The 24,387-nt window shown below is 39.9% G+C and overlaps 1 long non-coding RNA gene and 1 pseudogene across 1 annotated transcript; one reads left to right on the top strand and one right to left on the bottom strand.

Annotated features, from left to right (window-relative positions):
- The window catches only part of LOC131538533 (uncharacterized), a 173,749-nt pseudogene that overhangs the window by 99,428 nt on the left and 49,934 nt on the right, over positions 1–24,387 (bottom strand).
- LOC131539583 (uncharacterized) lies at positions 1,858–3,849 on the top strand. The gene is made up of 3 exons (XR_009270922.1): positions 1,858–2,186; positions 2,303–2,491; positions 3,560–3,849. It is a non-coding gene; the product is annotated as an uncharacterized LOC131539583 (long non-coding RNA).

Genomic DNA, 24,387 nt, shown 5'->3' with positions numbered 1-24,387 from the left:
TTTTCTTACAACTGGAGTTGTCTATACCAGGGCAAGACAGCGGTGTTCCTGTTAGTATTCTTAGAGACACGGAGCCTCGCAGTCGCTACTACTTGAGGAACTTTACCTTTCTCTGTGAAACTGCTACAGGAGCTCAAGTGCTGGTGAGAGGAGTTGAAATGGGTTGTGCCGTTGTTCCTCTACATAGCGTTGAGATAAAATCACCTTTAGTGTCTGGTCAGGTAGTGGTAGGGTGCGACCCTGTTTGCCAATTGAAGGGTTTCCTTCATTTTGGGCAATGATTTGGCCGGTGTCAAAGTCACACCTAATCCTCAAGTTATTGAGGTGCCTGGGATAAGTGGGAGCTATGATCTGGCTCAGTCTTTTCCTGATGTTTTCCCAGTATGTGCTGTGACTCGTGCTATGTCTAAACAGTCTTTTAATGTCACAGATGAAAAGGTGCGGATTTTAATTTTAATCTTGCTGATACCTTTCTGAGAGAGTCTGATGGGAAGGATGGAGATAAAGATGTGCCTGTTAAGTCTCAAATAGAGACCGGCAAGGAAGAGCTAGAAACATCTTATGAGAATCCTCCTAAAGAATCCTTAATTACCAGAGATCAACTTATTTTAGAGCAAGGTAAAGACTCTTCTCTATCTTCTCTGTTTGAGGAAGTCAGCACTGAACAAGAGGTAAATGAACTGTCATCTGGTTATTTTCAGAAGGATGGTGTCCTAATGCGCAAATGGCGCCGCAATCTTTATCTAAACAAGATGAGTGGAGTAATGTTTTTCAAATTGTAGTACCTCAGGCTTTCCGTAAAGAAATTCTCAAGTTGGCACATGATTGTAGCATGGCAGGGCATCTCGGTGTGAATAAGACCTATAATCGTATATTGCAGAATTTCTATTGGCCTGGTTTAAAAAAAGATGTAGTAGCTTATTGTAGGACCTGTCATGTTTGCCAGTTAGCTGGTAAACCAAACCAGTTGCTCCTTTACATCCGATTCCAGCTTTTGAGGAGCCCTTTGCTAGAGTTTTAGTAGATTGTGTTGGTCCCTTACCTAAAACCAAACGTGGTAACCAATATTTATTGACTGTTATGTGCTCTTCTACTCGCTTTCCAGAGGCCATTCCTTTAAGGAAGATAACAGCTCCTGTGGTAGTGCAGGCCTTGCTGAAGTTTTTTTCAATGTTCGGGCTTCCCAAAACGGTTCAGTCCGATCAAGGAACCAATTTTATGTCTAGGACCTTTAAGCAGGTGCTGGATCAGTTAGGAATTTCGCATTGCCATTCTAGTGCTTACCATCCGGAGTCCCAAGGGGCTCTTGAGAGGTTTCATCAAACCTTGAAAGCAATGTTAAAAACCTACTGTCTTGAGTTTCAGAGGGACTGGGACGAAGGAGTACATCTCATGCTTTTTGCAGCCAGGGAAGCTGTGCAGGATTCGTTGGGGTTTAGTCCTGCTCAATTGGTCTTTGGACATAACGTTCGTGGTCCTTTGAAACTGTTGAAGGAAAAGTGGCTGGCTGCAGCAACAGACTCTTCCAATTTATTGGATTATGTTAGCCATTTTCGGTATCGGCTTAGTAAAGTCTGTGAAATTGCTCGTTTTAATCTTGCTGGCTCACAGAAAAAGATGAAGGCCTGGTATGATCAGCGGGCTAAAAGGCGATCTTTTGCAGTGGGAGATCAAGTTTTAGCTTTGCTTCCTGTCCATGGTGCTTCGTTGCAGGCACGTTTTTCAGGCCCTTACACGGTAGAACGTAAGGTGGGCGATCTTGATTGTTATTTCTACACCAGGTAGACGTAAACCAAGTCGTTTGTGTCATATCAACATGTTAAAGAAATACTTTGTGAGAGAGGAAAGATCTGAAGGTTTGGACAATGTAACGGTGTTAACTAGTGTTCCAGCTCTTTTGGAGGATGTTAGTGAAGTGGTGGTTCCTGCACCTCGACTGAACAACTCCGTAATTCTTCTCGATCTTGAGGCTCACCTTTCTTATTTACCTCAAGTTGAAAGGTCTGCCCTTGTAGAGCTAATTAGCTCTTATGTACCCCTGTTTCCAGATGTGCCTAGCCAAACTAAACTTGTTGTCCATGATATTGATGTTTCAGGTGCTGCTCCAGTGAAACAACATCCGTATCGGGTTAGTCCTGAGAAGCGTGCACTTTTGAGGAAAGAAGTGGACTACATGATTGAACATGGTATTGCAGTACCAAGCCAAAGTGCCTGGAGTTGTCCCTGATGGGTCTATGAGGTTCTGTACAGATTTTCGTAAGGTTAATGCTTTAACTAAAGTAGATTCTTATCCTTTGCCCAGATTGGATGACTGCATTGACTGTGTAGGACCTGCCAGGTACGTAACCAAGTTAGATCTTTTGAAAGGTTACTGGCAGGTTCCTCTTTCTGACAGAGCCAAAGAGATCTCAGCCTTCGTGACCCCAGATGGGTTATGGGAATATCAGGTTATGGCTTTTGGGATGCAAAATGCTGCGTCTACCTTTCAGAGGTTAGTTAATAAAGTGATATCTGGATTAGGTAATTGCGAAGCATATCTGGATGATATTGTGGTGTACAGTCCAGACTGGAGTAGTCATGTAGTTCAGCTTACAGCCCTTTTGGATCGTTTGCTGGCTGCTAATCTAACCGTTAACCTAGCCAAGTGTGAGTTTGCCAAGGCTACTATTACCTATTTGGGCAAAGTTGTGGGGCAGGGGCAGGTTCGAACTGTTAGGAGTAAAGTTGAAGCCATAGATCGTTTTCCTGTTCCTCAGACTCGTAAGGATTTAAGGAGATTTTTGGGAATGACTGGCTATTATCGTGCCTTTTGTCCCAATTTTGCAAGTGTAGTCAGTTCTCTTACAGACTTGCTAAGTCCAAAGTCTGATTTTGTGTGGACAAATATTTGCCAGCAGGCATTTGATAATGCCAAGGCCCTGTTAGTTAATGCCCCTATCTTGTCAGCGCCAAATTTTAAAAATGCTTTTAAACTGGCGGTAGATGCTAGCGAAAAAGGGGCAGGAGCCGTTCTTTTGCAGGATGATGCGCAAGGTGTTGAACATCCAGTCTGCTTCTTTTCTAAAAAGTTTAATTCTCATCAAAGAAACTATTCCGTAATTGAAAAGGAGGCTTTGGCATTGATTTTGGCAATTCAGCACTTTGAGGTATATTTGAGTAGTGGTAACCCGATAATAGTGATGACTGATCATAATCCTTTAGTCTTTTTGCAGCGGAGTTGCAACACTAACCAGCGCTTGATGAGATGGAGTTTATTTCTGCAGTCTTATCCTCTTCAGATTCATCACATTAAAGGAAAGGAGAACGTTTTGGCAGATGCACTGTCTCGTGTGTAATATCATGTTATGCTCCGGTACCATTTTCAACCATTTGAACTAATTTAAATAGTTCTTAATTGGGTGTTCTTTCATAAACATCGTACTTTGGGAGGTGTCAATCTTCATGTACAAGAAGTTATGTATGTTTATGTATATATTGACTTGTTTATTTGTTTTGAAGGTGAGGTGGTTTAATTTTTATTGTTAAAAAATTGAGATTATTTAATGTTTTGTGGGTGGAGGTGTTACAGCCCTGCCCTTTTCTTTCATTTGTGTTTTTGTTGTGAGCTTGCAGGAACAGAGGCTCCTCCCTGATGGGTGGGACTCTAGAGCTGATCATGGGCCACACCTGTGACACACTATTTAAGAGGCTCATGGATTCTGGCTCGCTCTCTCATTTTTATTTTGTGTTCTTGTTTGAAGAGTGGGTTCTTGAGATTGTGTGTTCCCATATTTTTCCACAAGCTCCACAAACCCCATTTCCAACAGTTATTTGATTTGTTGTTGTTGTTTTTTTAGATTATTCTTTATTATCTTGACCCTAGACATCTTTTGTTAAATTTAAATAAACTTATATTCTTTTTGTTGAAACTAATTCTGTGAAGTGTCCTCTTTATGTTGTGACTTTGAGCCGGGTCGTAACACCATCTCTTTTGCAAAAGTTTTGGAAGTTTCAAGTGAGAGCAAGGTTACATTGTGTTACCTTGTAAGATACATTGTTACAGTTTTCATGTGTCAAACACAGCATTTTTCTGTTTTGCATAAAACTGAAGAATATTCAGTATATCCTATACTGTATTCTAAAATGATCTGATATTAACTTTTGCATGGCTTTTATTGAAAAGAACTTGGGCTCCTGTAACCAGAAGTTTTAATATATATATACGAACATGCTTTTAAGTTTTAAGTTTACATTATCTTAACAAGCAAAGCTATTCAACATTACATAACATAAAATGTTTGGGCAACAGGTTATCACAACTGTTTTATGTTTATTGAACATGGTGTGTCTGTGAAACGTTGAGGTACCATCATAGTAGTTTTGTTTGTGTGTGTGTGTGTGTGTGAACGTCATGGCAACGTACAACACAAAGTACCTCACGCGAGAAACACTTAACGTAACAAGTAAATGTGCGTAAAGTAAATCAAGCAAGCTAGTATGCACAGGCCACTAAGTGTTGGTGAAATAACCCATTAGCCGGGCCGGAATAATTTTCCAGAAAACTTCTTGTACAAAATAAATTCAAGCACTTTCAAGGACCTGCATCTATGTGTTTATTGTAAACTTTCCAGGACCTTGACATTTTTTTTCAGATTCACAAACTTTCAAGGACCCGTGGGAACCCTGTTTGAACCTTGCCTTATACACAGAGGCATTGTCATGTTACAATAGAAAAGGGTCCTGTCCAAACTGTTGCTTTAAAATTAGAAGCACACAATTCTCTAGAATAGCATTATATGCTTAAACATTAAGATTTGTACTCATGGAAATTACTGAAGTAGACAAACCTGTTCATTAGAATACCTTTGGCAATATAGTGTGTGTTTATATATATATATATATATATATATATATATATATATATATATATATATATAATAACTTATAATTCACTATGATGTAAACAGAAAAACAACCACAAAAGACAACTGTGTGTACCTCATTTTATCTTGTCATATTCATTCTTCTTGTCCTTTTTCTTGCTTTTTATTTTTCTTAGTTTTGCTTTTCTTTGTTTTTCTTCTTTGAGTCTCTTCTGAACTTGAACTTGAAGAGGAGTCATCACATGATTCTTCTGTGACTGATGACTCTAAATCAGTTGATGTGTTCCCATCACTAGATAGGTCAACAGCACCAGATTCTTCACGTGCCACTGATGTACTAGGAATCAGGTCATCTGAATGAAGAAATATAACAAATATTTCATCAAAATCATTACAAATGCAATATACAATTTTGATTTTCCTTTTACTGTAATTGCATGATACATAAAATAATTTCATAAAAAGGTGAACTATCCAAAACAGTGCTCAAAGTATGCTTTAAGAATACAAATATGAAAACCACTAACATCTATAATCTATATATGATCTAATATTTACATTTACAAATGAGGACAATAAAAGCAATCAAATCCAACAAAAGATATATTAATATATAACATGTACAGTGGAAGTCAAAAGTTTACACACACCTTGCAAAATATTAATTATTTTACCAAAATAAGAGGGATCATACAAAATGCATGTTATTTTTTATTTAGTACTGACCTGAATAAGATATTTGGTAACATTTTATTTTGATGGTCCCTTTTGAACATTCTGTTGACACCAAGTAATGATGCAACTACGTGTCAACAAACTCTCATAAGAGTATTAGTAGACTGTCTGCTTCATATCTACTAACTCCTTATTGTGTTGGTCTCTCAACAGATATTCTACTGACTATAAGTAATTTTGCAAGAACGTGTCAACTTAATCTAAACCTAACCCTACCAGTCAACTAATGCACTACTAACACTCTAATGAGAGTTAGTAGAAATGTAGGTGCAACATTACTTAGTCAATAGAATGTGTTAAAGGGACCGTCAAAATAAAGTGAAACCCTTCTTTTTTTCCTCTCAATACTTTTGCAATTTTTTATTTTCGTTTACAAAAAGCACATTTATTTTTTCTCAATACTTTCATTTTCGTTTGCAATGAAATTTTTTTGCAAGTATTTTGTTTTGCAAAACTTTATTCTTTTGCATATACAGGTGCATCTCAATAAATTAGAATGTAGTGGAAAAGTTAATTTATTTCAGTAATTCAACTCAAATAGTGAAACTCGTGTATTAAATATATTCAGTGCACACAGACTGAAGTAGTTTAAGTCTTTGGTTCTTTTAATTGTGATGATTTAGGCTCACATTTAACAAAAACCCACCAATTCACTATCTCAACAAATTAGAATACTTCATAAGACCAATAAAAAAAAAATATTTTTAGTGAATTGTTGGCCTTCTGGAAAGTATGTTCATTTACTGTTTATGTACTCAATACTTGGTAGGGGCTCCTTTTGCTTTAATTACTGCCTCAATTCAGTGTGGCATGGAGGTGATCAGTTTGTGGCACTGCTGAGGTGGTATGGAAGCCCAAGTTTCTTTGACAGTGGCCTTCAGCTCATCTGCATTGTTGGGTCTGGTGTCTCTCATCTTCCTCTTGACAATACCCCATAGATTCTTTATGGGGTTCAGGTCTGGTGAGTTTGCTGGCCAATCAAGCACAGTAACACCATGGTCATTAAACCAGCTTTTGGTACCTTTGGCAGTGTGCAGGTGCCAAGTCCTGCTGGAAAATGAAATCAGCATCTCCATAAAGCTTGTCAGCAGAAGGAAGCATGAAGTGCTCTAAAATCTCCTGGTAGATGGCTGCGTTGACTGTGGACATCAGAAAACACAGTGGACCAACACCAGCAGATGACATGGCAGCCCAAATCATCACAGACTGTGGAAACTTCACACTGGACTTCAAGCAACATGGATTCTGAGATCCTCTCCACTCTTCCTCCAGACTCTGGGACCTTGATTTCTAAATGAAATGCAAAATTTACTTTCATCTGAAAAGAGGACTTTTTGATGAATTGTTGCATAAAGTCTTTTTTTTTTTTTTTTTTTTTTGTTCACAAAAAGTATCCTCGTCGCTTCGTAAAATTACGGTTGAACCCCTGATGTCACATGGATTATTTTACCGAAGTCCTTGCTAGGTTTCTGGACCTTGATCATGTAAGGACACTTGCTGTCTATAGGAGGGTTAGAGAGCTCACAGGATGCATCAGAAATATCTTAATTTGTGTTCCAAAGATGAACGAAGGTCTTACGGGTTTGGAATGACATGAGGGTGAGTAATTAATGGCAGAATTTTCATTTTTACTTTAATACTTAGAAGTACACCATTATTTACCTGAACAGATGACCCCCGCATTTTAATTGTGAGTACAGCTATTTATGCTCCATCCTGCTGACCCACAGTTCTTCAGTGTAGACTCTGATCCAGTACATAATACAGCACTCATCCAGACCGGTCCTGATCCTTGCCCAAAGTCATCAACAGTCAGAGCATCTAGAGATTCTCCACAGTCCAGCTCTCTACACACCACTGCAGCATCAGCCATATCCCAAAAATTATCGCACACTGTTCCCCACTGACCTCTATGAAGAACCTCCACTCTACCAGCACAGCGACTGTGACCACCAACCAACCTCACATTCTTTCTAAGTAACAAAAGAATACAGAGAGAAACTAGGAGTAAAATGTATAACATTAAAAAGATATTAGTCTCATTTTACTTGGAAATTATTATCTGAATAATGGTTTTTATAAAGGGATGCTGGACAGAGGTTCATTTCCTCTGCACTGAATCTCTTGTGTCCACATCTGAGCGTCTCCTGCCAAAAGCAGCTGCTCCCAGCACCTGTACAACATTATGCTTTGGGGGTGTTTTTTCTGCTAAGGGGACAGGACAACTGCACCGCATCAAAGGGACGATGGACGGGGCCATGTACTGTCGGGGCCATGGCATTGAAAATGGGTCGTAGATGGGTATTCCAGCATGACAATGACCCAAAACACACGGCCAAGGCAACAAAGGAGTGGCTCAAGAAGAAGCACATTAAGGTCCTGGAGAGGCCTAGCCAGTCTCCAGACCTTAGTCCCATAGAAAATCTGTGGAGGCAGCTGAAGGTTTGAGTTGCCAAATGTCAGCCTCAAAATCTTAATGACTTGGAGAGGATCTGCAAAGAGGAGTAGGACAAAATCCCTCCTGAGATGTGTGCAAACCTGGTGGCCAACTACAAGAAACGTCTGACCTCTGTGATTGCCAACAACGGTTTTGCCACCATGTAAGTCATGTTTTGCGAAGGGATCAAATACTTATTTCGGTAACACTTTATTTTAAGGTGTCCATAATACAGAGTAATTACCTAATGAAGTACTTAGTAGTAGCCATTGTACTTGCGTTAAATAAACTGACAGAAACAGACTGAGTCTGTTACACAGCTGCTTATGTAACCAAAAGATCGTTACATATGTGTTGCAGACTTAAGCAATGTAATTATAAATGTAAGTACACAGACATAAGCTACTTAAAATAAAGTGCATCAAGATTGTACTTAAGTGTACAAGTAGCTGTGTAACAGACTCGGTCTGTTACATATGTGTGACAGTAGCTGCCTATTACATCTACATAATTACAAAATGTAAGTACAGGCTGTTCCATAACTTAGTTACATGAAACAAAACGTACTTACCATGTAAGTACAATGGCTACTACTAAGTACTTAATTATGTAATTACGCTGTATTATGACCCCTTAAAATAAAGTATTATCCTTATTTCACGCAAATGCAAATCATTTTTGAAATGTTTTTTTTTTTTCTGGATTTTTTTTTGTTGTTATTCTGTCTCTCACTGTTAAAATCAACCTACCATTAAAATTATAGACTGATCATTTCTTTGTCAGTGGGCAAATGTACAAAATCAGCAGGGGATCAAATAATTTTTTTCCCCATATGTACATTTTATGTATTATTTTATTGAAGACAACTGTCAAACACACACATTACTATAAACGCTTAAGTTATAATGAATATTATTATGTATACATATGTGCATTATTATTTTAATGAAGATTATTACTAATAATCAGAAGTTTTTGACAACAGCAGCAGCAATAACATCAAATATATGAAAACTCATTCATAATTGCATTATTATTATACTATATTGAGAAGTATTTGATGACAACAACAAATAAGTATTATAATAACAAGCCCATGATTAAAAATGTTTTATTTGACTCCTACAATCTGAAAATTACTATGAATATTATTATGCAGACATAATTACATTTATTATTATTCACAAGTACATTTACAGATTAATTTCAATGATAGGAAAGGATGTGGTTTTGTGAGAGCTGAGAATGGACCATAGTCCACAGCATAATAATAATAATAATATATCCATGCACATTGGGAGTCTGATTTTAAATGCTTAATAGAATACTGACATTAAAACAACAATCAAATTGCACTCAAATATAAAACAACATAAAACAATTTTTTTCTCAATTTTAAAAACCTTATGCATGCTGTTTGTGCCTGATTGTCAGAAACAACATGCTCTCTTGTTCAGTTAAAGAGTTACTATTCTTTTGAAGTATAAAATAATTGCCCACACATGCTGTTTGCAAACTTATTTCACAATTTACATTGCACACATTTTTTATAAAAATAAGTCCATGATAAGTGGTTATACATTCAAAAGGAAATATGAGTTAAAGGTGCTGTGAAATGTAAAAGACTGGGCTGGTGGAAATTTAAATGGTAAAAAAAACAGAAAAAAAACCCAGAAATCATAGCACAATTACATACAAATTGATTAAGTGTTAGGAAAAAAACAACAACAAAAAACTGGATTACAAAATCAATATGATAAAAACCTCTGGAAATAGAAGTGTAATTTTTGAAATTTTGAAAAGGCCATGAAGCAAAATATGTTTTTTTTTTTTTTTATTTGTTTTTTTTTTTTCTGGCTAAAGGTAATTGATTTCGTACATATTATACAAAATGGATTGTAGCTAACACATGCAGTATATAAGACCACAAACACGTTAAAAGGATTTGAGGCAGTGGGTATGCTTTCAGTTATTCAGTCCCTTCATGTTTTCTTGGCGCCTCCTCCACATCATCATAGTCTGTTATTAGAAAACAAAAGCAATTTAATGCATCAATATGCTTTTAAAAAGTATTACAATCAACACATCAATATTGGCAGTGAAGTTAAATGAGCTATTGTGACCACAAAAATTTATAACAGCAATTATTAAAACTAAAAAATTCAATTTAAGGTAAAAAAAAAAGTGTCAGTAACGTACCAGACATGTCACTCACATATTCCCTGACATTCTTCAGATCATCATACTTCTCTTGAACACCCTCTGATAATATAAATGTCTATTATTAATTACACAAATTTACATACTGTATATGCAACTATAATTCGAAGAAGAACAAAAGAAAAAACATATGTTTGTATATACAAGGGTGAAATTTGACACCCCCTACCTGCTTTATCATTGCAGAACTGTGGCACAATAACGACATCATCATAGTTTTCTGATAATTCATCTTCAAACAAAACAATGAAAGATGCAATGCATTCATTAAATGTACAAAAACTAGATGCATATGCCTAATTAAAATGCATATAAATCAAGTGTTAAAACTTGCAGAAATTATTATAAAATGTTAATAATACAGTGGGTACGGAAAGTATTCAGAAATAAGATTCTCTGGTCTGAGACCAAGATGGAACTTTTTGGCCTTAATTCTAAGCGGTATGTGTGGAGAAAACCAGGCACTGCTCATCACCTGTCCAATACAGTCCCAACAGTGAAGCATGGTGGTGGTGGCAGCATCATGCTGTGGGGGTGTTTTTCAGCTGCAGGGACAGGACGACTGGTTGCATTCGAGGGAAAGATGAATGCGGCCAAGTACAGGGATATCCTGGACGAAAACCTTCTCCAGAGAGCTCAGGACCTCAGACTGGGCCGAAGGTTTACCTTCCAACAAGACAATGACCCTAAGCACACAGCTAAAATAACGAAAGAGTGGCTTCACAACAACTCCGTGACTGTTCTTGAATGGCCCAGCCAGAGCCCTGACTTAAACCCAATTGAGCATCTCTGGAGAGACCTAGAAATGTCTGTCCACCAACGTTTACCATCCAACCTGACAGAACTGGAGAGGATCTTCAAGGAGGAATGGCAGAGGATCCCCAAATCCAGGTGTGAAAAACTTGTTGCATCTTTCCCAAAAAGTCTCATGGCTGTATTAGATCAAAAGGGTGCTTCTACTAAATACTGAGCAAAGGGTCTGAATACTTAGGACCATGTGATATTTCAGTTTCTCTTTTTTAATAAATCTGCAAAAATGTCAACAATTCTGTGTTTTTCTGTCAATATGGGGTGCTGTGTGTACATTAATGAGGGGGAAAAAAAAGAACTTAAATGATTTTAGCAAATGGCTGCAATATAACAAAGAGTGAAAAATTTAAGGGGGTCTGAATACTTTCCGTACCCACTGTATATAATATAATAATAATAATATAATTAATATAATATTAACCTGTCCCATGATAATGTCTCAGTCCAACAGTGATTATATCATCATAATTTTCAGGTGTGACTTGTTGCTCTTCTAAATGAGTTAATAGAAAAGACGTATAAACAGAGGCCCAGTATGTCATTTAATTCAGTGAAATCAGTTAAAGTCACTGACCTACTGGGCTGTAAGTGGTGGTGACATCATTATAGTAGTCAGGTGTGACTCCTAGTAGAGAACTTGCTTAAAACAACATAGATGAACAAAAGATACAATAAATTCTTATCTTATCTATGTTCTGAATGGTTTATATAACTATGTTAAGATAACTTGCTAAGTTAATGTTTTTAGTTAATTTAATATACATCCATTTCTGTATATAGCATGTAACATCATATTTCAGTCCTCTAACCTGAAAGAAGCTCATCGGCATCTTCGTATCCAGAATGCTGTTCTGTAGAAAGGACACCTGCTGTTATGGAGATTAGAACCGTCAGACACAAGTTCACAATCAAAAATTACAATTTCAAATGTGACCCTGGACCACAAAACCAGTCATAAGGGTCAATTTTTCAAAACTGAGATTTGAAACCTGAAAGCTGAATAAATAAGCTTTCCATTGATGTATGGATTGTTAGGATTGGACAATAGTTGGCCGAGATACAACTATTTGAAAATCTGGAATCTGAGGGTGCAAAAAAAAATCTAAATATTGAGAAAATTGCTTTTAAAGTTGTCCAAATGAAGTTCTTAGCAATGCATATTACATATCAAAAATTAAGTTTTGATATATTTACAGTAGGAAATTTACTAAATATCTTCATGGAACATGATCTTTAATGCCCTAATGATTTTTGGCATAAAAGAAAAATTTATAATTTTGACCCATACAATGTATTTTTGGCTATTGCTACAAACATACCCCAGTGACTGGTTTTGTGGTCCAGGGTCACAAATAACGTACAAAAAAGTCCCACAAATGAATCAATGTGATTTCCTCCACTAACCCCTCTAAATAAATTGATGACTCTGTTGATCTCCACAAATCAGACACTATGACACTTACCCCTTTGAGTGAAGTGACCGTGTCTGTTTATTGGTCTGTGCTGAATCTCCTCATAAATGTCCTCAGTCATCCTGTGTCTCCTCTTAGAGAGAGCTGTGAGTGTAGACAGACAAACCTGCTGTCAGTTCACAACACATGACTGATCACACACTGAATAAGACACAATATGAAAGTCTCTGTATCTCTCCTACCTCTCCTCATCACTCTGTTCTGCTGAATCAGTATAAGCAGTGGCACTAAGAGCAGTAAGAGCACAACTCCCAGTACAATCACAAGCTCTAGGGGGACGGAGAGAGACGCTGCTGGAGGAGTTTGTGGAGGAGAGACTGATGTTGAGCGCACTGGAGGAGAGACTGGAGGAGAAGCTGATGTTGTTGTGGCAGGAATAGTGGACACTGACACATCTGTAAAATCTGTCAAATACACAAACACATTCAAAATCTTGATTGTCTTAAAATCGCCTAAAATTAATAATATTTGTTTGTTTTTTTGCTGTGACCGGCACAGATGAGTCCAGCGTGCTCTTTGTGGGAGCAGTCAGTCTGGTTTTTCAGGGAGAGAGGACAGTCCCACAGGTGAATCTCATTCCCTCTGCACTCGACTCTGTTCAGCCACACAGCACCTTCACCAGCACCAAAGACTGAATTCCCATCAGCCCTCAGTGCTGCTCCACAACCCAATTGCCTGCAGACCACCTGAGCATCGCTGATGTCCCACTGATTATCACAGACTGAGCCCCACACAGCGTTATGATACACCTCCAGCCTCCCAGAGCACCGGCCCTTCCCTCCACTCAGTCTGAGAGGAACACGATCTAAAACACACACATGACCAAAAGGAGACGCATTACCTGTCAGCAGAGTATTGTCTGAACAGCAGCGCCTTCACAGGAGTACTCCATGTGTGGGATCATGTATATATCCTGAGGTGAAATCCTGCTAATGCCTCATACAAGAACACCATTACCATGATTTTTATGTTTGTTTCCATTGAATAAACTTACCTGAACACTGTCTCTGGTGGGGAGATGTGGAGCATGTCAGAGAGCTTCGAGGAGACTCAGGACTCTCCTGTTCTGTAATCACAATTTCATCAATATTATATTATATGTATTCTATGCATCTTCTCAAAGTATTTATCCTTTTTTTTTTTTTTTTAATTTATGATTACTCTTGTACTGTTTAGTGATGGAAAATGCATCCATTTTACCTGAGCAGGTGATTTTGACCACCTCATCTTTACCACAGTCATTCTGTCCCCAGGGTAAAGATGGACACTGCCATAGATTTGAATCATGTGGTCGACATGTAACTTTATCCAGCCAGTTAGGAGCTGATATCACTCTTGGTAAAGAATCAGACAAAACACCAGATCTTCCACAGTTCAGCTCTTGACAGATCAGACTCACTGTGTCTCTGTCCATCTTGTTCCAGCACACATTACCCCAGGATCCATTGTAGAAAACCTCCACATTCCCTTCACAGCCCTCAGTTAATCTGATCTCTTTGAATTCTAGATGGAAATTAAGACATTTACAATTACATTTTAAATTGCTAAACTATAAAATCTGAATATTATGGACATGTGAATGTTAAGTAAAGTCTTGTCAAAATTTGTAAACAAATTTAATTTCAATGTAAAAATAGAGCAGCATGTCTACCTGAGCACACGACTCCTACATCCTCCATGTGCTGACAGTCATGTTTTCCCCAGCCTGGAGAAGAGCAGCTCCACAGGGACGTCTCATTCCCCTCACACTCCACCTCATCCAGCCATATGGATCCAGAACCAGGACCAAACCAGGCTGGTACCTGCTGGTTACTGAGGGCCACTCCACACTGCAGCTGTCTGCACACCACATGGGCATCTTTAATATCCCAGGAGTCATCACACACTGTCCCCCATGAGCCGCTGTGAAAAACCTCCAGCCTTCCTGCACAGTCTCCCCCAGAACCCACCAGCCTGATGGACCCGCGACCTGATGTTCAGAGAAAGAAAAACACATTATTGATCACGAACAACTGAAGAATCTGCCCAGATGTTGTTCTTCTCATCAAGGCAGGTGATTGACAGCTGTTGTGTGGAGTTGCAGTTGAGAGTTTGTGGAGAGCTGCAGTTCCCCAGATGAGCTTCACTCCCAGAGCACTGGAAGCCCGTCACACACTCATGACTGTGTTCAGGACTGGATGAAGAGGAGCTGTAGAAGTTCAGCACAGAGCCACAGCCCAGCTGTCTGCAGACCACAGAGGATTCAGTGAGACTCCAGGAGTCCAGCATAACTCTCCTCCAGACCTGATGGATGAAAACTTCCACCTCCCCCTCACACTGTCTCTCTCCAGATAACCGCACCAGACCATCATGAAGAGCCTGGGAGGAACCTGAGAGAAGATGTGATGTTTTACTAAAATAAGAATTGTGGGTAACACTTTATAATAACTTTCATTAGCATTAACAAATTTTATATAATGCTTAACAGTTCATTACTTATTATGTATTTGCATATCTAGAAATATGAGATAATGTACTTGTTAATGTTTACTAATAAATGTATATTAAACATTACCTAATGATTAACAGATCATCATTTAATGTAAATTGAAATGCTTAGAAACGTCATTAAACTTTCAATTCATATGATCATGCACTAAAAATGATTCAAATTACTTTGTCAAATGGCTTACAACGAGTAAACGCTTCATTAAAAGATCATTAAATTGTATAATGGTTAATGGATCATTAGTTAATGCTTACAAATGTCATTAAACGTTCAATTCATATGCTCATGCACTTTTTAAAAATCTACAAATGATTTTAACAGAAATTTTACATTGAAAGCTTATTTGTTAATGTACTTTTGAATGCCAACTAATGTCAGACAGTTCAGTTGTTTTTTGGGGCGGGGGCGCATAACACACATTGCATTTTGGGTGCAAAACATGTTTTTATTGCCTCAACACTTATCAGTAATAATATTAGTGCTGTAACGGGGCTGACGAGACGTGAGATGTGCGGATCCATATGCAAGCTTTTATTGATAAGAGACGTGGTCTTAACAGGCAGGGTCGAACAATGGCAGACAGGTATATCACAGGCAATGTAAAGAGTCATCTAAAACGGGCGTGGGTCAGACGACAGCGAACAGTATCCAAAGGGGCTTGACAAGAGAGGTAATCCAAAACGTAAGCAATAGTCCAGGCAGGGGAAAACACAATCCGAAACAGGCAAGGCAAGGCAAACTATCAAGGGCTCTGTAGAGTAGATAAGGCTAGGGGAGCGATAAGCGCATACAATACTCTGCCGTGAGGGAGAGAAAGTCCATGGCTTAAGTAAGGTGTGCAAATGGGAATCAGCTGTGTGTGATCAGTGCAATGAACTGTGTGCGTGTCGTCAGTGCAATGGATGATGGGAACTGTAGTCCGGAGGTGATGTGCAACAGTTAGTGTAGTGCAAGAATAACTGTGGTGGGTGAGTGACCTCTGGTGGTGAGTGAATGGAAGTTCACAGACCGGATTCGTGACAAGTGCACTACTGTATATCATTAAACAGGATATTCCTTGAATCATACATCAACAGCAGAAAACAAATGTACACTGTTGACCCCTTACCCAACCCTTAAACCTACCCATTCCACCAAACTCTGTCTCTAACCTTACCCGTATCATATCTCAGTAGCAGCAAAAGTGTTGTGCATTAACAAATGCTTTTAACCATTGTATATTGATCTGTTAAAATCATTTGTAGATTTATTAAGAACAGCATGATCATATGAATTGAAAGTTTAATGACATTTGCAAGCATTTTCATTTACATGAAACGATGATCTATTATTCATTAGGTAATGTTTATTAGTAAACATCAACAAGCACACTATCTCACGTTTCCATCTATTTGAACATATATTAACTAATGATCTGTTGAGCATTATATAATGTTTGTTAATTATTTAATGAAAGTATTATAAAGCATGCTGAATTAGATTTCAGACATGACCACCTTGGCAAGTTACTTTGAGTTTAAGAAACACAAGTTATCTTTGGCGGTATGGTTCCTTATGGGGGTTCCTGCTCCATAATTATTTGAACATACAGTATCTCGCAGAAGTGAATACACCCCTCACATTTTTGTAAATATTTTATTATATCTTTTCATGTGACAACACTGAAGAAATAACACTTTGCTACAATGTAAAGTAGTGAGTGTACAGCTTGTATAACAGTGTAAATTTACTGTCCCCTCAAAATAACTCAACACACAGCCATTAATGTCTAAACCGCTGGCCACAAAAGTGAGTACACCCCTAAGTGAAAATGTCCAAATTAAGCCCAATTAGCCATTTTCTTTCCCCGGTGTCATGTGACTCGTTAGTGTTACAAGGTCTCAGGTGTGAATGGGGAGCAGGTGTGTTAAATTTGGTGTTATCGCTCTCACTCTCTCATACTGGTCACTGGAAGTTCACTGGCACCTCATGGCAAAGAACTCTCTAGGGGATCTGAAAAAAAAATAACTGTTGCTCTACATAAAGATAAGAAGATAGCTAAGACCCTGAAACTGAGCTGCAGCACGGTGGCCAAGACCATACAGCGCTTTAACAGGACAGGTTCCACTCAGAACAGGCCTTGCCATGGTCGACCAAAGAAGTTGAGTTCACGTGCTCAGCGTCATATCCAGAGGTTGTGTTTGGGAAACAGACGTATGAGTGCTGCCAGCATTGCTGCAGAGGAGGAAGGGGTGGGAGGGTCAGCCTGTCAGTGCTCAGACCATACGCCGCACACTGCATCAAATTGGTCTGCATGACTGTCATCCCAGAAGGAAGCCTCTTCTAAAGATGATGCACAAGAAAGCCCACAAACAGTTTACTGAAGACAAGCAGACTAAGGACATGGATTACTGGAACCATGTCCTGTGGTCTGATGAGACCAAGATAAACTTATTTGGTTCAGATGGTGTCAAGCATGTGTGGCGGCAACCAGGTGAGGAATACAAAGACAAGTGTATCTTGCCTACAGTCAAGCATGGTGGTGGGAGTGTCATGGTCTGGGGCTGCATGAGTGCTGCCGGCACTGGGGAGCTACAGTTCATTGAGGGAACCATGAATGCCAACATGTACTGTGACATACTGAAGCAGAGCATAATCCCCTCCCTTCAGAGACTGGGCCGCAGGGCAGTATTCCAACATGATAACGACCACTGCCTTGTTAAAGAAGCTGAGGGTAAAGGTGATGGACTGACCAAGCATGTCTCCAGACCTAAACCCTATTGAGCATCTGTGGGGCATCCTCAAATGGAAGGTGGAGGAGCGCAAAGTCTCTAACATCCTCTAGCTCCGTGATGTTGTCATGGAGGAGTGGAAGAGGACTCCAGTGGCAAACTGTGAAGCTCTGGTGAACTCCATGCCCAAGAGGGTTAAGGCAGTGCTGGAAAATAATGGTGGCCACACAAAATATTGACACTTCGGACCCAATTTGGACATTTTCACTTAGGGGTGTACTCGCCTTTGTGGCCAGCAGTTTAGACATTAATGGCTGTGTGTTGAGTTATTTTGAGGGGACAGCAAATTTACACTGTTATAAAAGCTGTACACTCACTACTTTAAATTGCAGCAAAGTGTCATTTCTTCAGTGTTGTCACATGAAAAGATATAATAAAATATTTACAAAAATGTGAGGGGTGTACTCACTTCTGTGAGATACTGTACAAGAGCTTTAGCATTAACTCCCTGGAACCATCAGCTTGAGTGATATACAGATGATTAAGACACATTAGTAATGTCTTTAAAAGCGAAACAGTGGTAACATGTAGACGTGGCAGTGAATCCCAGGATGACTATATTGTAGCTTGCTACATTAATGTCTCTCGGTAGTGAGGTCCATGACAGCTATAGGACTTAAAAGCCTTGGTAATCTGAACAAAAAGAAGATGACAGCCAGAAGGTGCACAGTACATTTACATTTACATTTAGTCATTTTGCAGACGCTTTTATCCAAAGCGACTTACAATTTGGGGAATACATAAAGCGATTCATCTTGAAGAGGCAATCCGACAAACGAAGTGCTTGTAACACAAAGTCTCAGGCATTGTTTAAATAAGTAATATGCTTGATACTTATAGTTGGGAAGGAGGGAGGGTTGCGAGCAGTTTGAGAATACTTGCCGAGCAGTAACGCCATGTATATATATATCCCCGGTCTAAAAGAAGAATGGTAGTGGTTGGAGCGATTTGTCAACTGACCGCATCAGCTGACTGCAGCACTATGCCTACGTGGCCTGACTGAACTATTGCTGCACTCAACTAGAACAAATAGAAATAGTGTTTATATATAGAGAGAGAAAGTGAAGACAGAGAGTTTCAGTAGCATAATGCTCTCAGAGTCAAATAAGTTTACCAGAGCAGATGACTCCAACATCTCGTGTATAAGAACATTCAGCTCGACTCCATGAAGAGATGGTACATTCTGAGAGTTTTGTTTCTTTCCCGTCACATTCAAACACATCAGCCCATATTTCACCACTTCCCTCTCCAAACCAGTCTGATCCCACAACAGACACAGCAATCCCACAATTCAGCTGTCTACAGAGGACACTGGCAGCTCTCATATCCCAGCATGCATCACACACTGTGCCCCACTCATTGAGGAACCGAAGCTCTACTCTTCCAGAACAAGAATCTGAACCATTCATTAGTTTGGCCTCTGTGTAACCTGAATAAAGAACAGAGAAGTTAAAATGAAGTATAATGCAGCTGAAGCAGAAGATATAGTGCATCAAACATAAATGATGAGACACTGAATATTGATTATTTACCAGAACAGATCAGTCCAACAATGTTGTCGTTGATGCAGTTGTGTTTGTTTGATGATGATATTGAACAGAATGAAATCTGGGATTCATTTCCTCTGCACTGAATCTCTTGTGTCCACATATGAGCTTCTCCTTTGCCAAAAGCAGCTGATCCCAGAACCTGTACAGGAGCCCCACAGTCCAGCTCTCTACACACAACCTCTGCATCCTGCTGGTCAAAGGCAGCATCACACACTGACATCCACGTCTGATCATGAAGTATCTCTAGCCTCCCAGAGCACAGGTTAGATCCATTAATGAGTCTGGAAGGTTTATGACCTGTTTATATTACATCAATGACAATGCACAGTAGATAAAAACAAATGTTTGACAGTTAAATACCATAACAATACAAACATTTACAGTTTTCTTAATGTCACAACCAATCCATGGGGGACAAGTTAAATTACTCACCTGAACAGATGACACCAGCATCAAAATTGTGAGTACATGCATGTATGCTCCATCCTGTTGACCCACAGTTTTTCAGTGTAGACTCTGATCCAGTGCAAAACACAACATACATCCAGATTGGTCCTGATCCTTGTCCAAAATGGGCACCACTCAGAGCATCTACAGGTTCTCCACAGTCCAGCTCTTTACAAACCACTGCAGCTTCAGTCATATCCCAGCCATAATCACACACTGTTCCCCACTGTCCTCTATGAAGAACCTCCACTCTACCAGCACAGCGACTGTTACCACCAACCAACCTCACATTCTTTTTATCTAAGTGACAGAAACATACAGAGTAAAACTGTCGGCGAGTCTCTATAAGCCCTGGTCAAGTGTGCTCTCACTTCCAAGGTGAATGTTAAGCCTCTGGTCTGATAAGCCATGAAAATTGTATCCACAAGCCAGTGGGAGATTTTCTGTTTGGAGAAAGCTTTCCCCTTTTGCTGTCCTCCAAAACAGACAAAGCGCTGTTCAGACAATCTGAAACTCTGTGTGCTCAACATAGATGTGCAGGGCTCGCACCAGGAACAATTGAGACATGTCTGGTTCTCTCTCATCAGAAGGGATAGCTTGCAGGGTCACCACTTGGTCCCTAAAGGGAGTAGTGGGAACCTTGGGGCTTGCAGATCCCCCACCCTCTTGACAGAAGTGAGCACAGCCAGGCAGGATGTCTACATAGAGAGGGCACTAAGTTCAACTGAGTGGAGGAGACTGAAACCAGTGCCGATCCTAGACTTCTGGGGGCCCTACGCAAAACTCTGTCAGGGGGGTGGAGTGGGGGGGAATGGATGAAACGCATTTGTCCGTGTTTCTCTCCGTCTCGAATCGCGCTCACGGAAAGAGCTCGAGAAACAGTATGTCTTCCACGGCTCGGTACGCTTTCCAAATCTTTTTTTTTTTAGTAAGAGCAAGAGACTGTACGGCATTCACATTACATGATTTGGCTGACTTTTACGTAGAGAGCGTGACAGCGCACCACATTAAAATAAATGATTATTCATGTTTTCATAACTGCTGGCCAAATTCAAAAACGAAACTAAAATTAAAACATCTTTGAGAGCAAGGGGCCCCTCTGGTGTTTCGGGGGCCCTACGCAGCTTGCGTATTCTGCGTATAGGGAGGATCGGCTCTGACTGAAACGGATTACTCTGTAAGGCCTGAAGATCCCAAGAGGAGATAAGGCACAGTCTCGGAGGATTCAACCTCCGCTCACCTCTTAGGAATCTAATAATCAGATCATGCTTCCCCACTGATCGTCCACCCACAGTGTTCGGGGTTCACTGCTATAGCGGCCACGCACACCTTGAATGTAGATGCAGATAGGTGCCTGTTCAGGCCCTCTTGGAGGAAGGATAGCACCCATTCAATACCACATCCCTGCGGGTCCTCCCCTGGGAAGAATATTCCCAGGAAAATGTGCCATTTCAGGTTGTATAGCCGCCTCGTAGATTGCGCCATAGCCTGAGCAATGATATTCACCACTGTGGGTGTTCCAGTGAACAGACATGGAGGTTCCAAAGGTCTGGGCGCGAGTGCCAAATTGTGCACTGTAAACCCCTTCTCCACCTCAGCTAGGGGGACAGGTCCTTCGTGACCCTCATCACATCCTTCACTCTCTCCTCATACTGAGATAAAAAGAATGCCAATGAAACCGGGCGGGCGCCTGGTGAATTGAATTGCATAGCCGAGTCGAATGGTCCTGAAAAGCCAATGAGGTGGGCTGGAGCATTACCTAAGCATCAAGACACCACGCCAATGGCCTCTGATGTACCTGAGGCAGGGTTCCTGCGGCAAGGCTCACCATGGCGGAAAACATTGAGTCCCTCATGACACATGGTGATGGGTGAGCAACACCAACCTTGCTTTTCAGGACTGTTTAAGAACCCAATGACGTATACGGGAACCAGAGTTCACCGAGGTTCGTCTTTCTGACTTGGCAACAGACCTGGCAAATCAAAACATGAGGAAGCAGTGTAAGCAGTGGCCAACGTGACAATGAGGGGCATTAATGCTATGTGTATATTTGACCCAGGAAAAAGGAACTGCTCTTTTGTTGACCATTTGATGGCTGTCGGCCATGTGCCAGACAGCTGAAGTGATACAGCATCCACTTCCTGTCCCCTGTTGGAAATGGAGCTTGGCTGGTCTGCAAGTCCCTCCTTCCTGGGTCTCTCATCTCAGGACCACTTTGAAGCATTCCGAGGATTCTTAGCAGTCTGATAACGAGCTGGTGGTGCCACCTTCCTGCAAGCAGATTGTTGTTTTTCAGGCTTGACTGCTGGTCCAGCAGATGGCGGTTGCTCTATTAGGGGTCCAGGGATAGAACCTGACCTGACAAGGGAGCATACACCTGCTTTTTAACTGTCAAGAATTGCTAAGCAAAATCTTCAACAATGTCACCCAAGCAGTGGCGGCTCCAGGATTTTTGTTGGGGGTGCTAAGGGGGCTTAACAGTTCAAAGGGGGTGCTAAAAAACTAATTAAATTGAGAGAAAGTAATGAACGCCTAAACTTTATCTATCAGTTTTTTTTATATGCAGCAGCTTCGAAAAAGGCATATTTTACTTTTTTTCTGTGGTATTAAACTTCTTATATGCTGTTATTATATTAGTATATAACTTCTAATGCCAACTGCCAAATATGACACTTACAAAGTAATATAATTTATGAACCCATATAGAAAATATTTTTCTTTTTCATTGTTTTATTTTCTTTTTAATTTTTTTTTACACATATCTAGTCATTTTTTCTGACCATCAAGTGTCAGTCACTCTCAATGCCAACTGTTAGGAAAACATGGTAAATTCTAACCATTTACAATAGATAGTGCCAACAATTCATAAAACTATTTTTACACAGTGGCATACGGGCACACATTGCGGGCGATAACCTCCCCGTGTTGCATCATGTGTCGATAGCCAGAGATATTGTTAAAAGCATCAAAATTTGGCAATATTAAGATAATTTAGCATTTCCATTTAATGTAGGATTGTTACATTCTTATTATTATTAGGCATATTATTATTATTATTGGATTACTTTTATTATTAAATTACATATTGCCTCGCAATAATTTAATATAGCGCATCACCGCATGATGCACTGTGAGGATAATAAAAGTTTAGGCTATTAGCTTACTCCTCATTGAAAATGTTTTTTAAAAAGTTTTTTTTTTAAAACAGGTCTATTTATACAATGAATTATAGGCCTATAATTAAAATATTAGCACTGCAGTCATCAATGAAAATTCAGAGCAGCTTTATTTCATGCACCAATTTTCAAAAACAAACAGTTTAATGCAAAATAAGTTTCTTCTCGTGTTTTTCACTATACGAGCCAAGAGAAATATTAAGGGAATAATTTAAGACAGATATATACCGTTATCAGCATATGTTAAAGTAGATTCGTCTCTCGTTGTCTCAGAGAGAATATGTGCCGTTAATGCAGCGTTAACGAGTTCGTTTGCCCGTATAATCTTTAGGAGATAGAGTAAACTTATTTGGCTTGCTGTCCACTGATGAGTGGCTCGATGAAGCAGCTTCAACTCGAGCTCTGATAAACCCCCCAGGGACATGATATAAGGTGATTACAGAGGGCAAGGTACCTAAGGAGAAGGTGGAGATTGGGGAGGTGGAGGGATGCTAGAGCAGCTGGAGAGAGGTAAGCAGCTGCTTATATACTCCGGCTGTTGATTGAAAGATTAGATGGGCTCGCTCCTCCCTAACTTACGTTTAGGAACTTCATTTAGCCGTCAGTTGTTTTTTTTTTACTTTCACTTTCTCTATAGTGAATTGACTGACGTCCACCGGCATAACTCTTGCTCAAAGTTGTGTAAGTTCCACAGGAATCCATCTGGTGGAACTGCTCCTGTAACATCTCCTTGCTCTCCTTCAGTGCTCTCATCGAGGCATTGTACTCAGAAGTAGAAGGACCAGGATGGTGACTCACAGTCTTTTAAAAAAAGAACACAAGCCACAAGCACAACATGCCAATAGCCATGTCCTCACAAGAAGGACATAAACCGTCCATAAAAGCTGCTTCAGCATGGGTGTGGCCCAAACACTGAGCAAAGCAATCTTGCCTGTCAGAGGGTGAGATGTATAAACTGCAACCAGAAGGACAGACGAAAAGGCACGGTGTGCAATACAATCCGACCGTGAATGCTCTTTTAGAGAAATAATTTAGAGGAAATTTGTTCTCAAGGATCACCGTTGAAGCACCCAGGGGCACTCTCACTACACTTATCTGTGTATGAGCAAGGGAGAGACCGCTGCCTATGCCCTAGATCCACCGACGAACTTTTGCAGAGGTGAATGAAGTGCTGCTTGTAAGGACACTGCATCAGCTCCGAAAAACAAAACGACTGAGCAAATGCTATGCTGGCCTATTTATACCCGGATATCCGGGGCGTGGTCAGCTATGCAAATTTTGCTCGCCAATTTCATTGACCTTTTCTCGACATTGTCAGAGGTGACTGGTCTCCCAAGTGTGACCCCTAGTGACAGAACTTCATCACAACTGTATTCATTCACAATGTGAAAGTGACCGACTGAAAGGGATCAGTGAGCA

Source organism: Onychostoma macrolepis, chromosome 04 (assembly GCF_012432095.1).
Source record: "Onychostoma macrolepis isolate SWU-2019 chromosome 04, ASM1243209v1, whole genome shotgun sequence".
NCBI lineage: Eukaryota > Metazoa > Chordata > Actinopteri > Cypriniformes > Cyprinidae > Onychostoma > Onychostoma macrolepis.
Note: the sequence above shows the minus strand (reverse complement) of the source record. Positions and strands in the feature narration are given on the sequence as shown.